At 38.2% G+C, this 23,847-nt stretch overlaps 1 protein-coding gene across 3 annotated transcripts in view; it reads right to left on the minus strand.

Moving 5' to 3' along the window:
• Window positions 1–23,847, minus strand: part of LOC127529834 (uncharacterized) — a 325,899-nt gene that overhangs the window by 301,300 nt on the left and 752 nt on the right. The window lies entirely within an intron of this gene.

The raw sequence follows: 23,847 nt of genomic DNA on the forward strand, positions 1-23,847 counted from the left end.
ATTCACATGTCCAGAGCACCTTGTTCCACAAGGCTTGGTCATGTTCAATGCCAAACTGTAGTCTTGCTTTAATGTTCTTTTTTTGACATCAAAAGCTTTTTTTCTGGCGCAAGACAAATCTGTGCAATCTCCTTCTGATTGTAGATGTATACACTTTGACACCAATGTTTGCAAGAGTTACCTGCAGATGCTGCAATTAAATTTTGTAGTTCTTGGAAACTTCTTTTAGTATCAAACAGTCACCCATTTGTCTGAATTTGCTGGGCCTGCCAGTCCTCTACAAATAAGCAGTCGTGTTGTAGATGAATTTCCTTACAGTGGAATAATTGATTTCAAATAATCTGGCAATCTCTTAAAATACCTTGCCAGACATATAGCCATCCACCACCTTTTTTCTGAGGCCCTGAGAGAGAATTTGTGATCCTGGAATGATGACATCACACTTGATATCTGCAATTTAAATAAGATGAGGTCTACCTGTAAATTAGATGGGGTCTACCCACATACTCCATTCTAATCTTTAGCTTCTAATATGATGGATTTGAAGTGGTGATAAATAGAGGGGTGGACTTACTTTTTCCATGAGAGAAATCTAAACTATTTTCTCTCTATTATAAAAAAAATCCTGGGAGAGAAAGACTAGGGAGACGAGACGTGATTGTCACGTGAAGATCACAGAAGACACTTAAAAGACCTGTGAGATGAAAGAGATTGGCCACGGAGAGTCTCGCGGGGACCTTAAACATGAGACTTTGTGCCAAGAGATTGATCCAGGACTGTCTTGCAGGGATGTAGAACATGAGATTCTTGCAAGACACGCTCTACTTACTACCAATATCAAATAAGCCCAGAGCCAGCTAAACACTCAGTCATGTCAAGGCTTTGAGCACACACAGATCTATGGCTCTCAGCATATATAAAGTGCATAAGGACAATACGTTATAAATGAAACATCGACGACTAAGTGAAGGAGAAAGCAGCGTGGAGAAAAGAGACTCAAAAATGTTGGAGAGAAAAAAGAAAAAGAATAATCTATGTGAAAATTCAGAAAATAAGGAAAGTAATAATCAGCCCGGAATAAGTGGAATTGAAAAAAGCATGTGTAATCGAATTAAAAGACAAAGAATAAAAGACAAAGTAGACAAAAATGTTCAAAAACGTTGGCGCTAAACACATGCAGAGCAAGTTAGAGATTATGAAAGCAGTGGAATTTGAAAGGGTCAAAAAAAATGTTGGCACGATACACATGTGGAGAAAGTTAAAGAATATGAAAGTAGGAAAATTATAAAGTATAAAAAAAAAGAAAGTAAAGATCGCAGTAGTGCAAACAAATGGAAATTATTACTCGAAAAAAGGGAAAATAATCACCACGGACCAGGTGTCATTAAAAAAAAGCAGGACAAAGCGAGGTCAGAAATCAAAGACAAAGAGTAGAAAACAAAGTAAAACGTCATAAAGAGGTTAAAAAACGAGGGGGCCAAACACATGCAGAGCAGGTTAGAGATAATGAAAACTGGAATTCAAAAGACTCAAAAAAAAAACCGTAGGCGTGATACACATGCTGAGCGAGATACAGAATATGAAAGCAGAAAAAAACGACAGTGTCAAAAAAAGAAAGTAAACATGGCATTAGCACAAAAAAAGAGAAATTATTACTCAGAGAAATAATGAAAAGGCGAATAGAGATCGAATATATGGACATAGGTGATATGTCAGAAGTATGTACATATTGTAAGGCTTTGAAGTTTAGTAGAGAATTTCAAAAATGTGGTTTACCTCACATGCATTTATTGGTTTTTTATTAAAGATTCCAGATATTGTTTTTAAAGAAGTTCTGAAATAAAGTGAAACTAATGAAATAGCAACAATTCAAAGAAAAAGAAAATCTTAAAAGTGCGTATCTGGAAAAACAAAAACGGGGGTTGGCAAGCGAAGTGAGCAGGGGGCAAAGCCCCCTAGTTAATTTAAATTATGAAAATGACTACAGTAATCCCTCCTCGATCGCGGGGGTTGTGTTCCAGAACCCCCCACGAAAGGTGAAAATCCGCGAAGTAGAAACCATATGCTTATATGGTTATTTTTATATTGTCATGCTTGGGTCACAGATTTGCACAGAAACACAGGAGGTTATAGAGAGACAGGAACGTTATTCAAACACTGCAAACAAACATTTGTCTCTTTTTCAAAAGTTTAAACTGTGCTCCATGACAAGACAGAGATGACAGTTCCGTCTCACAATTAAAAGAATGCAAACATATCTTCCTCTTCAAAGGAGTGCGCGTCAGAGAGAGAGAGAGAACAAAGCAAACAAAATCGATAGGGCTGTTTGGCTTTTAAGTATGCAAAGCACCGCCAGTACAATGTAAAGGTAGTCTTTCAGCATTTTTTAGAGGAGCGTCCGTATCCTCTAGGTCAGTGTGCGAACAGCCCCTCTGCTCACACCCCCTCCATTAGGAGCAGAGAATGTCAGAGAGAGAGAGAGAGAGACAGAGAAAAACAAACAAACAATCAAAAATCAATACGTGCCCTTCGAGCTTTTAAGTATGCGAAGCACCGTGCAGGAAGCATGTCGCTTGATAAAGCAGCTGCACAGAAGGGAGCAACGTGAAGGTAATCTTTCAGCATTTTTAGACGAGCGTCCGTATCGTCTAGGGGTGCGAACAGCCCCCCTGCTCACACCCCCTCCGTCAGGAGCAGAGAATGTCAGAGCGAGAAAGCAAACAATCAAAAATCAATATGTGCTGTTTGATCTTTTAAGTATGCGAAGCACCGTGCTTGAAGCATATCGCTTGACAAATCAGCCATATGTAAGCCCAGCAAGAAAGATAGCAATGTGAAGGTAGTCTTTCAGCGTATGTTGAGGAGCGGCTGTATCCTCTAGGGGTGCGAACAGCCCCCGTGCTCACAATATATTTGAGGAGTTTTATTTAATACGTAATACGCGATCTGGTTGGGTAGCTTCTCAGCCATCTGCCAATAGCGTCCCTTGTATGAAATCAACTGGGCAAACCAACTGAGGAAGCATGTACCAGAAATTAAAAGACCCATTGTCCGCAGAAATCCGCGAACAAGCAAAAAATCCGCAATATATATTTAAATATGCTTACATATAAAATCTGCGATAGAGTGAAGCCGCGAAAGTCGAAGAACGATTTAGCGAGGGATTACTGTACACCATTATAATATTGACGTGTCTTTTGTTCAGGTAGATCACATTTACCTGCATTCCCTGTTTGCATGAACATCTACTCTTTTTCTGTTTAAATATTTTGAAAAAGGCAACAGTTTCCATGGGGTGCATTTACTTTTTCACACGATTGTACATTTCAATCAAATTGCACATATTATAAAATCTAAAATTGTTTAATATACCACACACATTTATATACATGTCCATATACCACTTAATCCATTACAAAAATATATATTATGTATGACTTCATTTCTTTCTAAGTCAGACAAAAGAAAACAAGATAAATCAGTTGTTTGTTTAAGGAGTAAAGATTTATTCTTGTTGAAATGTCAGCCAAGGAAGTCCTACAAACTTGAGTCTGTTACTTCATTTCACCAAACAATGGGCATTTGATAACCAGAAAACTTCTAATTCCGAGATTTTCCCCCAGTAAATCCCTTGAAATGAAGAGAGCTGGTTTCCCGAAATCAACTGTAAACACCTTTATAGGTTTCACTTTGATCATAAAGTGCGAATGATCCTGCCACCAGCGGGCATTTCTGTGGTTTCATACACTGGCATGTCTTGTTTCAGAGAAGAAGCATGTAAGGAAAATTCACGGCTTAGAAGAAAAAGAAACTGAAAACATTTTTGACCTGGCAATTGGAGTGAATCCTAGGAAACTTTCTAGATTTCAAAGATGGAGACACCAAACAAAGTGAAGAAACATCTCAGTGATGGCCAATAGAATGAAATGCCCTTGAGCCAAATTTCAAGTGTCATAGTACAGAGTTTGAATACGTGTATCAATGTGATATTTCCATTTATTTTTAATAAATTCTTCATTTGTCATTCTGGGGTATTGAGTGTTGTTTGAGGACAAAAAAGAATTTAAACGATTTTAGAATAAGGCTGCAACATTTAAAAATGCGAAGAAGTGAAGGAGTCTGAATACTTCCTAAAGGCAGTGTAAGGCCTTAAATAATCTCACTCCTTCCTATATTTTGGAACGTCAATCCCCGTAAATTGGAAGGGGGAAGCAGATGATGGTCTGTGGTTCTGGCAGAAGCAGGCTTTTGGACTTTGTTAGAGTCTTGTTCACGAGTGAGGGAAGAATGGAGCGTGAGATCGACAGGCGGATCGGTGCGGCATCCGCAGTAATGCGGGCATTGCATTGGTCTGTCGTGGTGAAAAAGGAGCTGAGCCGCAAGGCGAAGCTCTCAATTTACCAGTCGATCTATGATCCTACCCTCACCTATGGTCATGAGCTATGGGTAGTGACCGAAAGAACGAGACCGCGAATACAAGCGGCTGAAATGAGTTTCCTCCGCAGGGTGTCTGGACTTTCCCTTAAAGATAGGGTGAGAAGCTCAGTCATCCGGGAGGGGCTCAGAGTAGAGCCGCTGCTCCTCCGCATCGAGAGGAGTCAGATGAGGTGGCTCGGGCATCTGATCAGGATGCCTCATGGACGCCTCCCTGGTGAGGTGTTCCGGGCACGTCCAACCGGGAGGAGGCCCCGGGGAAGACCCAGGACACGCTGGAGGGACTATGTCTCTCGACTGGCCTGGGAACGCCTTGGGATTCTCCCGGAAGAGCTAGAAGAAGTGGCCGGGGAGAGGGAAGTCTGGGCATCTCTGCTCAAGCTGCTGCCCCCGCGACCCGACCTCGGATAAGCGGGAGACAATGGATGGATGGATGGATAGAGTGTTTATGGTAGCCACTAGTCAGTCCCTGGTAGGAATGATTCAGCTCTTGAAGTGGGGGAAACTGCAGGTTGCCCTTGTTAAGGATATTAGAGGTGGGCACTGCAGGGTCTACATGTGAAGCAAGGTGTAAGCTCTGGAACGTTTGTTTTGGCATTTCTATGTTTAACTTATCCACCAATAAAACAAGAACCATAGGAGGTGAGAAAGCAGAAAAAACATCATTAACTGTAATGATTATAAGTATCCATCTATCCATCCATTATTCAACCTGCTATATCCTAACTACAGGGCTGCGGGGGTCTGCTGGAGCCAATCCCAGCCAACACTGGGCGCAAGGCAGGAAGCAGACCCCGGGCAGGAAGCCAGCCCACCACAGATGATTATAAGTATTTAACTCACAAAATACCAATGACTGTATTTTGTATTAATCATGCTGCAGAGAACTATATGATTTTATACTTCTATATGATTTGATCTGCATTTAGGTAGGAAAGGAATTATGTTTATGCACAGAATATGAGACTGATTTAATTCTTCTATGTGAAAGTGCTAACCTCTTGATATTAACAGAACACCCTGTGATTTTATGAATCAGTACGATTGTTTTCTTCACTCTTGCTTAAAGATATAAGACAAAATTGTCATTTATGAATTAATAAATAAGGATTATTAATCTAATCAAACAAATATAATCTAATGAAGATATTAAAGTTATAAGAATGTAATCTCTTTATAACTAACGCAATGAACTTTAAGAAAACTGCTTAAAATGGGTTTGTGTGTGTGTACTGAGAAGGTCACAGTCTTTAGATAATGTAGGCGCCTGGTACTGCTTTGTTTTTCTATACTCCTGTATGTCATAAATTAAGATATCCTCTAATCTATGTATGAACTCAAAATGAACTGTTATGTTTTTTTCTGTTCTCTCTTTGGCTAATGAACAAGCTAGGGGATAAAAGGGTGAACAGTTTTTTCTTTTTCCAGTCTGCCCGAACTCAAATCAGTTGGCTGAGCTGGGGGGGCAGTCTCACAATCTGTCTAACTCACCAAGAATAAATAATAAAGAAACTGCTTTTAATTTTAAATTGGTGTTTATCTCGTCGTTTTCCGACTTCAGCGCTCACAGAGGCTAAAGTCAGAAAACAAGGAGGGGTCAAAACCAGAAAGTCTGAACAATTATGTGACTAAATGTTAATTGGAAATCAAAGAAAAATTCAAGAACATAATCTTTTAGAAAATCACATGTGAGAGATTTTGTTTAGTATGGACAAGGTTGGACACAGAGATCCCACATTGTCGTCTTTTCTTCCTCTTTATCTCTTTCTACTTCTATTTGGGATTGATGTTCTTGATCGACCTTCTCCAAACATCTCGTCCACCTCGGTCAAGTCCTTTTCCTTTAGATCTTCTTTAATTTATCCATCCTCCTCCATTATGGCCTCCCTCACTTTCTCTTGCCCTGTAGTGCAGTGCAGTGTCACTGAAATTGTGCTGTCCTGATGACATCATGTGACATAAGTTCCAGGTAGGTGGTATGGTAAATTCAAAATATGACAGTAACATAAAATAAAAATGCAATCAAAAGTTAAAAGTGATACAAACAATTTTTTATTGTGTCTTTGATTTATAGAGAACTAATAAGTTAAAAAATAAAGTTTGTTAATCCAGGAAAACATGAAATGACATCTATCAAATCACCTCAGTTTATTTCTTATCTTTCTGAAATTAAATTTAATATTCATATTTTTTCAGATATCCCCGAGTTTAGATGCTCCCAAACTATTGAACCCATAACATAGAGCCCTAAACCATAACTAAACAGAAATAAAACAAAAAACCCTTAAGTGTCTAATTACCACAACTAAGCTGATCAAGAAAGGATACCAATAATTCATTAATAAACAGTGTGTGCAAATTAAATAAAGACAATTAATTGACAAAACCTGAAAGCAAAAGTGATATAACTAGAAAGGAGGAGGAGTTTGGGGAGCACAGGGCATTGGCGCACCCACCACACAGCAAACCACCCAGATTGGGATCTGAGTTCAGCCGCTCAGCAGGTGGCACCTCAGCACCACTCTGAACAGTGTGAGGTTTTCTACAGTAGCTGGAGTGCCAGTCCTGCCACCAACCCCCCAAGTTTTTCCTGTAAGTTGGTGGACCTGCTTACAGGACTGGATGCAGATTAACATCATACCCAGAATTGAGCAACTGCAAGTTAAAGGCCTTGCTCAAGGGCCCAGCAGAGTAGAGTCACTTCTGGTGTTTATGGGATTCAAACTGGCAACCATCTGATTACCGGCACAGATCCCTAGCCTCAGAGTAACTAGAAAAAAGGCAAATATTTGCTATCAAACTAAAAATACAAGAATTGAAAGCAACTAAAATGACACATGCTAAGAAAGAGAAAGAGAGGGCGCTCCAACCCTAAATCAATAGTCAACACACTAAATCAAAATCCATTTTGGAAAAAACAAAAATAATGAACCTTCAGAAAAGTCCAAAAGAAAGCCTCAAATCTAAAATAACCAAATTAACATCTAAATCTGAAAAATAAATACCCTATAAATTTTTATACTCCTATACAACAAAACATAACCCTGCATGTAAGAGGAAAGTTGCTGCTAAGAATGGTATCAGCAGGTAACGCTCAGTGAAGATTGAAGGCTGTCGATAAATTACAAAATGAGAAGTTTCATCCATCCACATAAACTTCATGGCTGAAATAAATGCTGGTATTGCTGAAACAGAAGACAAATACTATATTAGGAAAGGAAGTGTTAGGGTGTTGTACCGTGTTAGCCATTATGAATGTAGTGAGAAGTCAAACAAAATAACACCTTTTATTGGCTAATTGAACAGATTACAATATGCAGGCTTTCGTCTTGCATCTTATGTCATCTTGCCTGAAGAAGGGGCCTGAGTGGCCTCAAAACACTTACATATTGTAATCTTTTTAGTTAGCCAATAAAAGGTGTCATTTTGCTTGACTTCTCACTACATTAGGAAAGGAAGAAATGCTTTAGCTTGTCTGACAAAGGAATGAATTCATAAAATTATTAAGACTTGATGTGCTCATCGGACTCTGGATGATAGAATCTGGACTGGGAAATACTGAGTCCACCCATCAAAAATGAACACATTTCACAAAGGTCTTTCAGCTTTAAAATAAACGACTACAGAAAAAAGGAGGTGAAATTGTTAAAACTCTTACCTCAATGAATGATTCTCGTATTTTCTGTTTTGGAAGTTTCTGTTTTCTTTGCTGATAAGAAATACAATTGTACAAGATTTGCTTTATCAGTTGCTTTATTTAACAATTAAACCATACAGCAATATTCAAATGCAGATATGGCCAGGTGTGAGGATTGTTGGCATCTCTCGGACTGACACAGTCAACCTGACTACAGACCCACATTCTATGGAAAAACTTATCAGAAACTTCAAAAGACTTTGTTGGACAGTTATCTTATCCAAAGATCTTGACCATACATTGTTCTCCTCTCTTGCTAAATGAATCTTAACCTGAAGAGGTCTATTCATTTTTTACATTTATGATGTGTCACTTAAAGATTTACCAGTGTTGTTACCTGTCCTAGTGTGTATATAAACAAAGGGAACCCCAGTTTCTGTATTACATCTTGCCTGAAGAAGGGGCCTGAGTTGTGTCGAAACACTTGCATATTGTAATCTTTTTAGTTAGCCAATAAAAGGTGTTATTTTGCTTGACTTCTCACTACATTCATAATGGCTAACACGGTACAACATCCTAGTACTACAAAGTTAAAATTAATTTTAGACTCCAAAGTGTTTTCAAAATGCCTAGTGAATGTCTTATGTTTTTATCATTGTGACTTACATCAATATAAAAGATATTTATCCCAATGACCAGCCTTACCTTAAGCAAGTCATGGAGATTTATCCTGCAGTGTTTGACCAGTTCATCAGATATACCTAAATCCTGTAGAAAGAAATAAATGATGACACAAATTAATTAAGTGTCTAAAACAGGGGTGGGCAAAGTTGTTCCTGGATGGCCACAATGATTGCAGGCTTTTGTTCCAACCCAATTGCTTAATAAGAAGCTCTTATTGCTCAAGTAACACTTCTGCTTCACTTTGGTTGTCTCGCTCGTTAAGATTTTGAACCCTTACTGCTTATTTTAGTCGTAAAGAGCTGTAATCTTGGTTTTTAATTACACCTTATTAGCAATAAGATGCAAATGACAAAGGAAAGCAGCAGTTCTCCATTTAACTTGTTTCCATTTACACCCGTGTGTGTTTATCATACACTATTGGGTTTATTTAAATACTTGGAAGGAAAGTGAAGAGAAAAAAGTGAAGGACTGAGAATTACTCCTCCATTTTAGGCTTCATATCGTTTGGATGATATCCTTAGAAAGGGGAAGAAAAAATCTAAGATATGAGAATTACCTGACATAGCAGAGTTAAAATACTAACAAGCCATGAAATTGAATTATTGACAAGAATTGCTTTCTAATTAAACAACTGGCTTAGAACAAAAACTGACTTTGAAAACACCCGGTGTCTAAACATTTATGAATACACAGTACTACACTTAGCCCGCAAAGCTAGTAAGCAGAAGCTTTAATTTAGCTACTTATCCTTACATCCCTCCTCAGGTGTTCACCAAAGTTAACAACCATTATTACGACTTTAAAGGACAGGATGTGACCACAGCTGGATGTGAAGGACCCTCACCTCCAGTTGCATTCTCTTAGAATTCTTCTCTTTGCATTGCACACTTGCAGTGTCAGCTCCCATTTCAATCACATCTATAGCTTTTCACTTCTAACAGTGATGTGTGGAAGATAACAAGAAGAATGTTGTTTAGAAATAACTGTGATACATTTAAGATTATCTGTATTATTGGACTGCGGTGGGTTGGCACCCTGCCCAGGATTGGTTCCTGCCTTGTGCCCTGTGTTGGCTGGGATTGGCTCCAGCAGACCCCCGTGACCCTGTGTTCGGATTCAGCGGGTTGGAGAATGGATGGATGGATGTATTATTGGAGTTGTCTGAAGTATCTTCTACAGTTCCATGCAAATGTCTGGACACTCCTAATTTACATATTGCTGAGATTTGAAATTTAAAAATAGAAATGGCAATTACAATAACAAACAAACTGAAACAATGGCATTTTTATGAAAATGTTAATGTGCAGTTGTGGTTTTTTTGATGAACTAACAAAATGTAAAAAATAAATGTGGCATTTACAAAAGTTTGTAAGGTCTCAGAACCTGTAAGGTTGTTAATATCCTGCAGGTAGCTGAAGTATTTCATGTGCAGGAGCCCAAAATCTCAGTAGTGAAAGTCTATGATGGTCTTTCACGGAACTGTAAAGTTTTTAATTTAATTCTCAATAAGCTTAGCTTACTTCTTTGTGAGTCACAGGTTTAAAGTAGCATTTGAAATATGTCTGCTGACTGTGAGTTCGTCTCGGCAATATGCATTCAGAGAATTCAGAGGGGCTTTCTGTGCTTCACAATACATGTTCATCAGGGCATTAGAACTATCTCAACAGATGCCCAGTGAGGGGATGAGGCACTAACTGTTTTGCGTGGAAATAATTTTTATTACAACTAGTGAATTGCAATAATTTGAAAGAGACCAACATTTGGATAACATGATATACAGGAATTAAAGAAATACTTCACCCAAACGTGATAATTTTTTATTTGAAACTCACCTTGTGTTGTATGTAATAATGTCAGAGAAAAAATGTTAATCGCATGTTTTTTTTATGGGGAACGGAGAAAACAAACTTTTTTGACACAATAGGCTTTAATGGGGACTGAACAAATAGCAGACAAGATCAAAATGTTCTTTAAAAAATCTGCATTGTCAGACAATGTCTATGTCAGATGTCCAATCACATGCTCCCAATGTCCCAAACACATGTATTTTTGTTGAATATATTGTTAAATTGATCATAGATCCTCGCGTGAATAGATGGGGCAGCACCCTTAAATGAGAACGACCTTTTTAATTTAAGACCCACTTTCCTAGCATTTCCAAGTACGCCAATGAATGTAATTAACAGTGGTGAGTTTGCTACCATGACTTACTTTCTTAAGATCTTCCAAATCAACATAAATGCTTTTCTTCCAGTTTTTTGACTTTACATTTCCTGAAAAATGTTCAAATTCGCCAGGAAAGAGCCACATATCACAAAATGATATAGAGGGTGAACCTAGAAAGAGAAACAGTGGTGTTAAATCTTTATGAACACTAAACTTTCCCCATAATCACATCAGTTTATTTTTTTTTAACGTGAAAATACATCTTCAAGGTTTTAATGATGTTTTAAATGTCAAATATATCAAATATCCATATGACACAACCATCATTGGGTTCATCAGGAATGGTGACTAGTCTGCATACAGATGGGAGGTTGAGCAGCTGGCCCTTTGGTGTAGTCAGAACAATCTGGAGTTGAATACTCTCAAAACTGTGGAGATGACAGAAGGCTTTAGGAAGAGGTCTACAATATTATCTCTCCTCTCTGTACTTTATAATGCTGTGACAGTTGTGGAAACATTTACGTTTCTGGGATCCATAATCTCCTGAAACTTGAAATGGGAGACCAATGTAGGGTCCATCATAAAAAAAGCACACTGGCAAATGTACTTCCTGCGACAGCTGAGGAAGTTAAACCTTCTACAGGAGCTGCTGATTCAGTTTTAAACAACAGTCATTTGTCTGTTCTCAGCTCATCCATAACAGTGTGGTTCGGATCAGTGACTAAACATGACAAAAACAGGTTACAATAAATAGTCAGGACTGCCGAAAATATCATTGCTGCCAGTCTGCCCATCTTACAGGACCTGTATTATTCCAGAGTCATGAAATGGGAAAGGAAAATCATCACTGACTCCTCACATCCAGGTCACAACCTTCTTGAGCTTATTCCATCGGCCAGGCGTTATAGATTAATATACGCCAAAACAAACAGATATAAGTTATAAAAACAGTTTTTTTTCCCAAAGGCTATCATGCCCACAAATGGTTGATTCAGCTTAATCTGGCTAGGCAGACCCCCCACTCCCAGGCCTCCCAGAGTCTTGCAATACTATTTACGTATTGTTAATACTTGTTATGTTTATTTCAGCATTTGTTGCACTGAGGTGCATTCTGTACTTTGTATGTATATATATATATTGTCACACACGTGCGAATAAGAGGCAGCTGAAGAGGCTTAAGGAATAATGGTAACACCAGGGGACGGCAGGGTACACTAACTCTCTTTCTAAGTCCCCTGCAGACCTTTCCTGGAAAATCCCACCAGGAACCACTGCCTCAACTCGGGACACGCCACTTCTGGCCCCAGCCCTGAGGACAACATCACTTCCACCAGACCTCCTATAAAGCCTCACCCCCCTCCTCTGAAATTCAGTTCTGTTTTGGACTCAGCCTTGTAAACTACTGTGGTCTTACAATTCTTTACTTTTGCAGCCAGGAACATATTATACAGGTGGATTCCCCAAATCTTTCCCATATCTGAACTCTTGTCTTGTTACAGTATATATATATATATATATATATATATATATATATATATATATATATATATATACACAGTGCATCTGGAAAGTATTCACAGCGCATCACTTTTTCCACATTTTGTTATGTTAAAGCCTTATTCCAAAATGGATTAAATTCATTTTTTTCCTCAGAATTCTACACACAACACCCCATAATGACAACGTAAAAAAAGTTTACTTGAGGTTTTTGCAAATTTGTTAAAAATAAAAAAATTGAGAAAGCACATGTACATAAGTATTCACAACCTTTGCCGTGAAGCTCGAAATTGAGCTCAGGTCCATCCTGTTTCCCCTCATCATCCTTGAGATGTTTCTGCAGCTTAATTGGAGTCCACCTGTGGTAAATTCAGTTGACTGGACAGGATTTGGAAAGGCACACACCTGTCTATATAAGGTCCCACAGTTGACAGTTCATGTCAGAGCACAAACCAAGCATGAAGTCAAAGGAATTGTCTGTAGACCTCCGAGACAGGATTGTCTTGAGGCACAAATCTGAGGAAGGTTACAGAAAAATTTCTGCTGCTTTGATGGTCCCAATGAGCACAGTGGCCTCCATCATCCATAAGTGGAAGAAGTTTGAAACCACCAGGACTTTTCCTAGAGCTGGCCGGCCATCTAAACTGAGTGATCGGGGTAGAAGGGCCTTAGTCAGGGAGGTGACCAAGAACCCGATGGTCACTCTGTCAGAGCTCCAGAGGTCCTCTGTGGAGAGAGGAGAACCTTCCAGAAGGACAACCATCTCTGCAGCAATCCACCAATCAGGCCTGTATGGTAGAGTGGCCAGACGGAAGTCACTCCTTAGTAAAAGGCACATGGCAGCCCGCCTGGAGTTTGCCAAAAGGCACCTGAAGGACTCTCAGACCATGAGAAAGAAATTCTCTGGTCTGATGAGACAAAGATTGAACTCTTTGGTGTGAATGCCAGGCATCACGTTTGGAGGAAACCTGGCACCATTCCTACAGTGAAGCATGGTGGTGGCAGCATCATGCTGTGGGGATGTTTTTCAGCGGCAGGGACTGGGAGACTAGTCAGGATAAAGGGAAAGATGACTGCAGCAACGTACAGAGACATCCTGGATGAAAACCTGCTCCAGAGCGCTCTTGACCTCAGACTGGGGTGACGGTTCATCTTTCAGCAGGACAACGACCCTAAGCACACAGCCAAGATATCAAAGGAGTGGCTTCAGGACAACTCTGTGAATGTCCTTGAGTGGCCCAGCCAGAGCCCAGACTTGATTCTGATTGAACATCTCTGGAGAGATCTTAAAATGGCTGTGCACCGACGCTTCCCATTCAACCTGATGGAGCTAGAGAGGTGCTGCAAAGAGGAATGGGCGAAACTGGCCAAGGATAGGTGTGCCAAGCTTGTGGCATCATATTCAAAAAGACTTGAGGCTGTAATTGCTGCCAAAGGTGCATCAACAAAGTATTGAGCAAAGGCTGTGAATACTTATGCACATGGGATTTCTCAGTTTTTTGATTTTTAATAAATTTGCAAAAACCTCAAGTAAACTTTTTTCACGTTGTCATTATGGGGTGTTGTGTGTAGAATTCTGAGGAAAAAAATGAATTTAATCCATTTTGGAATAAGGCTGTAACATAACAAAATGTGGAAAAAGTGATGCGCTGTGAATACTTTCTGAATGCTCTGTATATATATATATATACAGTATATATATATTAATATATATTTTTTTTTTTCATTCTCTCCCTTGTTTATTTTTTTATCTCAGTTGTTTGTATGTTGATTATGCTAACTTATACTTGGAGAGTCATCAAAACCGGAGTCAAATTCCTTGTATGTGTGCATACTTGGCAAATGTATGTGATTTCTAATTCTGATTCTGATTCTGATCCACAATTGAGAAAAGGATCAAAAACAATTACATCCCATTCTGAGCCCTTGCACTTCATTTAAGTTATAACTTATTTTATTTTCATTCCACTGGCTCGATTACCTGGTTTTGAGATTATACTTTTGTGGAAGACTCCTTTCGTTTTCTTACAGATAACAGGAAGTTTGTGTTTCCTCAAGAGTTTTTTAATTATTGCTGACTGTGAATCTTCCTTAAGATTTATCATGTTACCTGGCACAAAAAACAAAACAAAACAATTCTTTTAGTTCTTTAAGTAACTATTAAAATCAAAGAGCATAAATGAACATTTCAACATTTTCTATATACTTTGCATATGGAATCTGCCTTTTAGGGTTAGTTGTGTGTGTGCCTCATTTTTGTGAATGTACTTTTGACACTCAAGATATTGGGAGCCTTGGGATTCAATGAATCAATGAATGAATCAATCTGCTTCTTATTTAACTGACAATCCCACATCTCCCTCTCTATACATAAAGTGATGTCTGTCCGCCTAGCGTAATGTCATACAACGTCCACAAGAGGACAGGGCTGTCTGATGAACAAAGGCAAGTGGCCAGCGTTAGATATAAACCATGTGACATACAGTATATCCGGGGGTCATGCCATTTGGTGTCCACAACAAGGCTGGAATGCCTGGTAAAGAAAGGCAACAAGAAGCACAAAAAAAGAGCGAGGTTGGGCATATCTGGTGAACAGAGGTTTGCAACGGCATGATGTACTGTAACTGAAGCGGACTGACTTACCATTGTACCATTTCATAAACTGGCATTTTGCTAAGGAAGTTTATGATATTATAGGGTACTTTCTTGGTTGAGCTGCTTAGTTTATCAGAACTAGGACTTTGCTATTACTGATTATGATCCCCATTAAGGTATATTTTTATATTATTCCGACACAAAAGCTGACACAAGGATAGTCATCTGTATGTCTGTCTACCAGGTGGAGTGGTTGCCCACTTTTACACTCACAAGAACCACACAACACACTCCTTTCATCCTCTATTTCTCACTTCTAGTCACCTTCTGACTCTGTACTCAATGCGCATTACTCCCCAAATTTTTGTTCAGCATACAAGTTAAGCAAATCATATAAATGATATACAACAGACGTCTCAGAATATTCTGGAAATCTGCATTTCCTCTCAGACCTCTGCAAATGGTCCATAGTTTCCCAGAAATCAATCCTTACTCTTCAAGTTTCTCATGGGAAGGATTACCACCCACTCCTTGGCATCAATTTTTTGAGGTTGGGATGTCTATATGCAGTCATAATAAAACAAAAATTCTCGCATATCTGGGTACATCCTATACAGTTTCAGAAGTAGTGTGGTGACACTTAACAAAGCCATTTGGCTTGTATTTTGCTTATTTCACTGCCTCTGGAAGACCAGGGCTGTTTAAACTCTATTGTGCTAAACCATCTCCATGGCTTGTTTTTTATTGATACTCCAATTCTAACAAATTTATATGTAAACAAAGAGCCATTGCCAAATATATAAAAATAACATGTAATGTTCAATATCCTGTCTCTCTATTATTAAAAAAAAACATGGGACGAGATGTGACGTTCTAGGAAAGACACTTTAAAGTCCCGTGAGATCACATTAGCGCAAACAAACGGAAATTATTACTCGGTGAAATAACGGAGCAGCGAAAAGAAATCGAATATATTGTGTGGATTTAAACTTTAAATCAGAGACTTGTAGATCATCTAATTTGTGTTTCCATCAGGGAAAAGTAATGTTTCTTCCCAATGAAGAGGCGTATCCGCGAGAATTAAAAGATGAGATTGTTGTTGTCCTCAGACAGTCTCACAGGGACTTTTAACATGAGATTCTTTCAAGTCACGCCCTACTTACAATCATTTTCAAATAAGATCACAGGCATCTAACCGTGACATCTCAGTAATGTAAAGGCTTTTATCAGACACACATCCTGTGCTCTCAGCTCTTATAAATACTTTCTAGATGACACGTCAACAACTAAGTGAAAAAGAAAGAGCAGCGCGTGCAGATAACGCGGGAGGGCAGCAGCAGCAGCAAGCCAGCAGCTGATCGAGCAAAGAGGAGGTAAAAAAAAACCTGTATTTGTTTCCCGTTGTATCACCGTTTAAGAGGGTGTTTCAGAGTAGTGACCGTATCTCCTTGAGGTGCATTCAGCCCCCCTCTTCACAACACGAGCGGAAAAGATGCGAAGTGGCTGGCCAAGGTAGGGGTGGGCAGTTGGGGTGGGAAAGCGAAGCGAGCAGGGAGCAAAGCCCCCTAGTATGTAAAAAAAATGAAATATTATTATGTAGAAAAAATCCCTGCACTAACCTGATATTCTGAGGATGAAACTTTTCCTGGTAGTCTGAGATGGCAGAGTTTGTCTTTCATTAGTAGAAGTCACACCACCTGTTCCTTCATCATCAGTGTCACTGTCTGAAACAAGTTAAAATATACGTACAGTGAGAAGATCTATTAAATCTTTATTTTATACAGCATCTTTTCATATTGAACAACATCTCAAAGTGCTTTACGAATGCAGCAATAAATTACAATGGTTTGCATGCATTTGTTATAACTGGAGCACATTACAAGTCCCAGTGAGGTGAGGACTGAACTGACAACATCGATGTTTAAAATGGTTTAATCACTGGTTTCATATACCAAATTACTCAGCATTCATCTGGGTTCTCTCTGTAGTTACTGTGGTAAATGTATCTTCATTTCTTCCAACAGGCTTCAAAGACCTGCTATTCTCTAGCTCATCATATATTTCATAAATGACCTGGGAGTAAAAATAAATATATTTATCTTTTAAATTTTAGCCAATAGAAGGTTGAATAAAATCTCTGCAGCTGTTATAAACAAGAAGGCACTCTTCAGCATTATCCACATGTTCTCAGGTTGTTGAGGAGTCCAACCCTTGAACCATAGATACTTTGGCAATAGGGCTAGGAAGTTCTTTTCGCAGGCAGTGTCCACAAATCTCAATTCTTTCTTTCTTTCTTTTGTCCAACTCATGTCAGAGGTAGTTGGTTGCAGTATCAGTTGCTGCCTAATGAATTACATAGCACCACAGAAGGTAATAAATGGATGTGGTCTCCCAGCAAAGTGATGATGGTCCAACCCTTTTTTTAAGGTAGGGCTTGAGAGTGTAATTAAACTAATTCTTCTGCTTATTTTGTGGTTCTCTGAATTGATCTTAGCTGGCAGTAAAGGACTTTTCTTGGGGAGTTGAGGATTCTGGTGCAATGGTCTGTCCAGTTGAGGTAGTTCTGTAGGAGTCAAGGTTATTATAGTTAACAAAAACTGAAATCAAAACTGAAACTATTATTTATAACTGAAACTATCATAAACTGAAATAAAATCTATACATATTAATAAAAGGCAAAGCCCTCACTGACTCACTGACTGACTGACTGACTGACTGACTGACTGACTGACTGACTCATCACTAATTCTCAAACTTCCCGTGTAGGTGGAAGGCTGAAATTTGGCAGGCTCATTCCTTACAGCTTACTTACAAAAAAATTCTACGCGTAATGGTCATAACTGGAACATATTTTTTGTCCATATACTCTAATGGAGGAGGCGGAGTCACGTATCGCGTCATCACGCCTCCTACGTAATCACGTGAACTAAAAACAAGGAAGAGATTTACAGCACGAGTCAAACGCGGGAACGAAGGTAAATGACGTTAATTTTTGACTGTCTTTTAATACTGTGTAAGCATACATATTAACACATGTGCAATTAAACGTGTGCATTTACGGGGTGATTTCTCAGGCTTAAAAGCTCGCCTTTTATCAAACGCGGGAACAAAGGTAACTGACGTTGTTCACTGTCTTTTAATACTGTGTAACCATACATATTAACACATGTGCAATTAAACGTGTGAATTTATGGGGTGATTTCTCAGCCTTAAAAGCTCGCCTTTTACTAAAAAGGTAAATGCAAAACTATTTTCAATCATTCTATGATCTGCTTCTCACAACTGAAGGCACCGTGGCTGATGTTACGTCACTTGCTGTCCAACCATAAGCGTTACCTAGTAGGTAACCGGACATTCACTTCACTCCCTTTCGGGAATCGAACCTCTGAGATTTTCTTTTGTTCTTAATTAAAATTTAAAAGCAATACTTCACCGCTGCTAAGCCCCTCTATCGCTGACGTCCGAGGTTCGATTACCGTAAGAAAGTGCAGTGAGTGTGTAATTACATTCACGGCATTCGTAGTCTGATTCACAATCTGATTGTATGGGTGGTTACCTACGAGGTAACGCTTATACTTGGCCACCAAGTCAGGTCGAAGTGATCACTCGAGTAAAGGCAGCTTCACAAAAAAACAGATCCTTAACAAACTGTTATTAGTATATTTTCCCTCAATTTAAAAACGTTTTATTTTCTTCTTAATAAAAATTTAAAAGCGGTACTTCGCCGGTGCGAAGCGCGTGGATTTGACCGACTGACACATACAGACATATTCATGAGTGCAGGTACTTCGGAAAGAAAGCACCGTGTAAACCTAAAGTTTAAATTAAGTTCATAGACCTACAAAAGGTTGCCATTCATTTGAGGCAAGATTGCTTTTCTTCTGTACAACTATACGTTGCATTCTCAAGAGTGTGCTTGCACGGCTTCAGATATATATGTATATATACAGTATATGTATGTCTATATATAAATATGTAAGCTTATAAGTACTGCCTTACTTCTCTTTAAGAAAGGAAGATGTAATGATATTTGATTTAAACGATTCCATGTCTTCCTAGGTTTGCGTAGCTTATTGTCAGTATCTTTACACCTGTTTTTAAGACTTATTTACTGAAACGGGCTTTCACGAAAAAAGTTAGGGCTTTGCTACAGGATACACCCTCCACAAGTTAAGCAAGTAAAAATAAAATATATATTTCTGTTTTATTTAAACCTTTTAAGTTCGTATGCATAGCCCCATTTGGCTGTTTAATTTTTTTTTTCTTTCTTCAGTAATATTTAATCTCCTTAAAGAAAAACAACATATCCATTTTACTTTTTTTGTATCTCTTTTGTAATATTTTAGTGTAAAATGATAACCAGTATTTAAACCTTTTATGTTACTTTATACATTTATTTTACACAATGTTGAAAAATTAATAAGAAAGCTACATATTTTGGCAGCTGCTGCTTTCATTTTCAATGAAATGAAAAAAGCTCTCCAAGAGAAAACGTCAATGAAGAAGAAACAGTTTGCACTATCTAAAAAGGAGAAACCCTCATTTATAAAAGTTTGCTGCAGATGACTTAACTGAAAATAAATGAATAGTTCCTATGTGTATAATACATATTTATCTATTTTACTTATGCCTTTATTCCACCAACTTACAACATCTGAGGTACAATTTGTTACATTACTTTTGTTTTTTGCAGCACAGGCAGGTGAAGTGACTTCCTCAGGGTCACACAGTGGTGTCAGTACCAGGATTTGAACTGACAAGCTCCGGGTTTGCTGAAATATTACTGAACAAAGAAAAAAAACGAAAACGGGCAAATAGGGCTATGCATACAAATGTCCATCCGTCCATTATCCAACCTGCTATATCCTAAATACAGGAGCCAATAAGTACATATGTATATATACAGTATATTTATATTATATATATATATATATATATATATATATATATATATATATATGTGAATGTATGTATGTATATATGTATGTCTATATATATATATATGTAGATATGTAAATTTGTATATGTATATATATGTTTATGTGGATGTGTATATGTGTATATACGTATGTATATGTAGATATGTGTATATGTAGATATGTATATATATATGAATATGTATATATATGTTTATGTGTGTGTGTGTGTGTATATTATATATATAAAAGACAGCAACACTCATAACAATGACAACACAATTACATTGACAATCATGTTACGTTATTTTTAAAATGTTTCCTTTTTTTTTTTCATAACCTCTTTAACACACTACTTCTCCGCTGCGAAGCGCGGGTATTTTGCTAGTAATTAATAAAACTGAAATGAAAAACTAAAACTAAACGAAACTATTAAAGTAGCTGGAAAGACTATCCATCCATCCATCCATTTTCCAACCCGCTGAATCCGAACACAGGGTCACAGGGGTCTGCTGGAGCCAATCCCAGCCAACACAGGGCACAAGGCAGGAACCAATCCCGGGCAGGGTGCCAACCCACCGCAGGACACACACAAACACACCAAGCACACACTATGGAAAATTTAGAATCATCAATCCACTGAACCTGCATGTCTTTGGACTGTGGGAGGAAACCAGAGCGCCCGGAGGAAAGCTGGAAAGACTAACTGAAATAAAATAATAATTTACTAAAAATATTTTTAGTTTTTGTTTTGTCTTTAACCCTTGCAAGTTTTAACTCTAAAACAGAAAGTCATCCACCACGAGCCACCCACTTCATATAGTGCCAGTGAACGACAGATAGTGACGGAGGGTGGGTGTTCACACAGCATTTACAGTGACAGAGCGAGTTGAATACGCAAAGTATGTGAAATAAAAAGCGATATGTTGTGTGCTGTAGATATTTTGAATAAAAAACCCTCAAACCTTAAAGTTCATTACAAATTGGCCCATTCTGGGCAATAAAAGGAAAAGATAAAAAGTGCCAACAGTCAGCGCAGATTTTTTCAGCACAAATGACATAGAAAATATTTTAAAAATTGTGTAACATTGTTCATATTCAGTATCTGGTTTTGATTATGCTTGTTTTTGTTAGACAAAAACTAAACCAGATAGTAAACCTTGTAGTGTAGTAGACATCCACTAACATTAAATTTGTATCCAGACCCGTTAAGTGTACAGTTCTATCTGATTGTGACACAAAACTAAACTCTATAGTAGCTCTTTAACCAGACCATAATTACTAAAACTAAAACTGAAACTAAGAGATATAAAAATAAAATAGAAATGTCTTTGTGAAATAAAAAACTAAACTAAAACTAAAAATATGCGATGAAGGAAAACTAAAAGTAAACTGAATTTCCAGGTAAGGTCAGTAAAAATATAGAAAAAAAAACCAAATATAAAAAGGCAAAACTATAATAATCTTGGTAGGAGTATAGCTTTTCTTTACTAATCATACTGGAATTTGTGCAGAGATCATTCCAGTTGATAGGGAGAATCGTACAAACAGGACTCTTAAAAGTTTCTGCACAAACAGGGCACTCATTAAAAAAGGGGTTAGAATGAAAACCTGCAGCCACGGTGGCCCTCCAGGACCGGACTTAGTGACCCCTGATATAGTTAGTCAGCAGCAGGGCTGAACTGATAACCCAATAGGATGTATGTCAATTCTTTGGCCGCTAGCCCAATATCTGTTGGCATAAATTTCAAACTAGCACAGGCCATGAGTGTTAGTATTAGAACAAGACATTTATTCTGTATATTCTACGTAACAGCATAACAGAAGGTCACGTAAAAAACACGATACAAATAAAAGTAACAGCTGTAAAAGCAAATGTAACAGTTGTTTAATATTGCTCTGCAGTCCACCTGTGCACATTTTATGTGCCACATTTAAACTTGGGGAACCACACAATTTGAAATTTAAAATTATTTTATTGTGTTTATAAGAATTACTTACAAATGCTTGGAAATTACTTAAGGTTTTTTTTTTGTCTGGCATCTTCTGACTATCGAGTATGAGTAGTTTTGCAAGATGCTGAGTTTTATTGGGGTTACCTTTTATTTTTGGTCCTCTAATACTGTATATGGATATTTCAGAGATGGTGGATTGAAAGCTTTTGTTTAACCTAACACTGAAAACAAAAAGGAGGACATATCTGTATGTTTAGGAAGAAGTGGATGACCTGTGTTATTGAATATACGTCATTTTTTTAATACATTGTTAGCTTTGCCATCTGAGCTCAGAAAGACTGCATGAAGCTATAGAGCTCATGAGGAATGATGAAGCATGAGTTTTGTACCTGTTTTCTCCATTTTGTCATTTTCTGTGTTCTCTTCTGGAATATAATTACCTGCAAAATATAAAGACACATATTTAGCAAATTCATCAAACCACACATACAAAGTATGCATGCAATTAGCCAGTAAGCAGCAAAGCATGCTGTTCAAATGATATGCGCTACAAAGCAAAAGCCCCTTACACAGCAAGTGACACCAAACTCAACATAGAGAATAAATGGCTCAATGGATGTGGAAGTCCAACACCTGTTTATTACTTAAAATGTTAATGCTGTGAAAACTGTAAAGAGAAGATGGCTGGAAAGACAATGATCTAAAGCAGGGGTGGGCAAAGTCACTCCTGGAGGGCCGCAGTGGCCGTGGGTTTTTGTTCCAACCCAGTTGCTTAATTAGAAAACAATCCTTGCCAATAATTACATTTCATGGCTTGTTAGTGCTTTAACTCTGCTATGTCAAGTCATTCTCGTATCCTAGATTTTTTTCCAGTCTAAGGATATCATCCAAATACTTTGAAGTGTAAAATGGATGGGTAATTCTCAGTCCTTCACTTTTTTTCTTTTCTCTTTCCTCCAAGTATTTAATTAAACCAAATAGTGCACGATAAATACACACAGGTGTAAAGGGTAACAAGCAAAATGGATAACTGCTGGTTTCTTTTGTCATTTGCATCTTATTGCTAATAAGGAGCAATTAAAAACCGAGAATGCAGCTGTTTAAGACTTAAATAAGCAATAAGGGTTCAAAATCTTAATGAGGGAGACAACTAAAATGAAGCAGAAGATGTTTCTAGAGCAATAAGTGCTTTTTATTAAGCAATTGGGTTGGAACAAAAACCTGCAGCCACTGCGGCCCTCCAGGAATGACTTTGCCCACCCCTGCTCTATCTAAAGTCAACAATTGAGTTACAGTAAAAGATAAAATATTTATCTTTCATCCATTTTCCAACCCGCTGAATCTGAACACAGGGGTCTGCTGGAGCCAATCCCAGGGCACAAGGCAGGAACCAATCCTGGGCAGGGTGCCAGCCCACCGCAGGACACACACAAACACACCAAGCACATACTAGGGCCAATTTAGAATTGCCAATCCACCTAACCTGCATGTCTTTGGACTGTGGGAGGAAACCCACGCAGACGCGGGGAGAACATGCAAACTCCATGCAGGGAGGACCCGGGAAGCGAACCCAGCTCTCCTAACTGTGCGACAGCAGCGCTACCACTGCGCCACCGTGCCGCCCGCTATTTATCTTCCATACATTCATTCATTTTATGCCGTTAACAACCACAACTGACGTGCTGAAGTCCTTTGGTTAATTTAACAACTATAGAGTAGAACAAGCTTTAAAAAACAATAAGGACTAGTAGTTCAAATATGAGGAGCATCCCAAAAACATAATGTGTGCACAGTAGCCTGTGTGTCAGTTATATATAACATTAAAATTACATGACACCAGAAAATTTTGAGGACCGATATGTTGCTGAATGAGGTACAGCTTTTGAACACTTGTTTCTTTGGTTTGTTTTTTTGGATTTTCATACCCTAGTTGTGCATTGAAAAAGTATTACTATGAACTTTG

The sequence above is a fragment of the Erpetoichthys calabaricus genome, chromosome 12, assembly GCF_900747795.2.
Source record: "Erpetoichthys calabaricus chromosome 12, fErpCal1.3, whole genome shotgun sequence".
Taxonomy (NCBI): domain Eukaryota; kingdom Metazoa; phylum Chordata; class Cladistia; order Polypteriformes; family Polypteridae; genus Erpetoichthys; species Erpetoichthys calabaricus.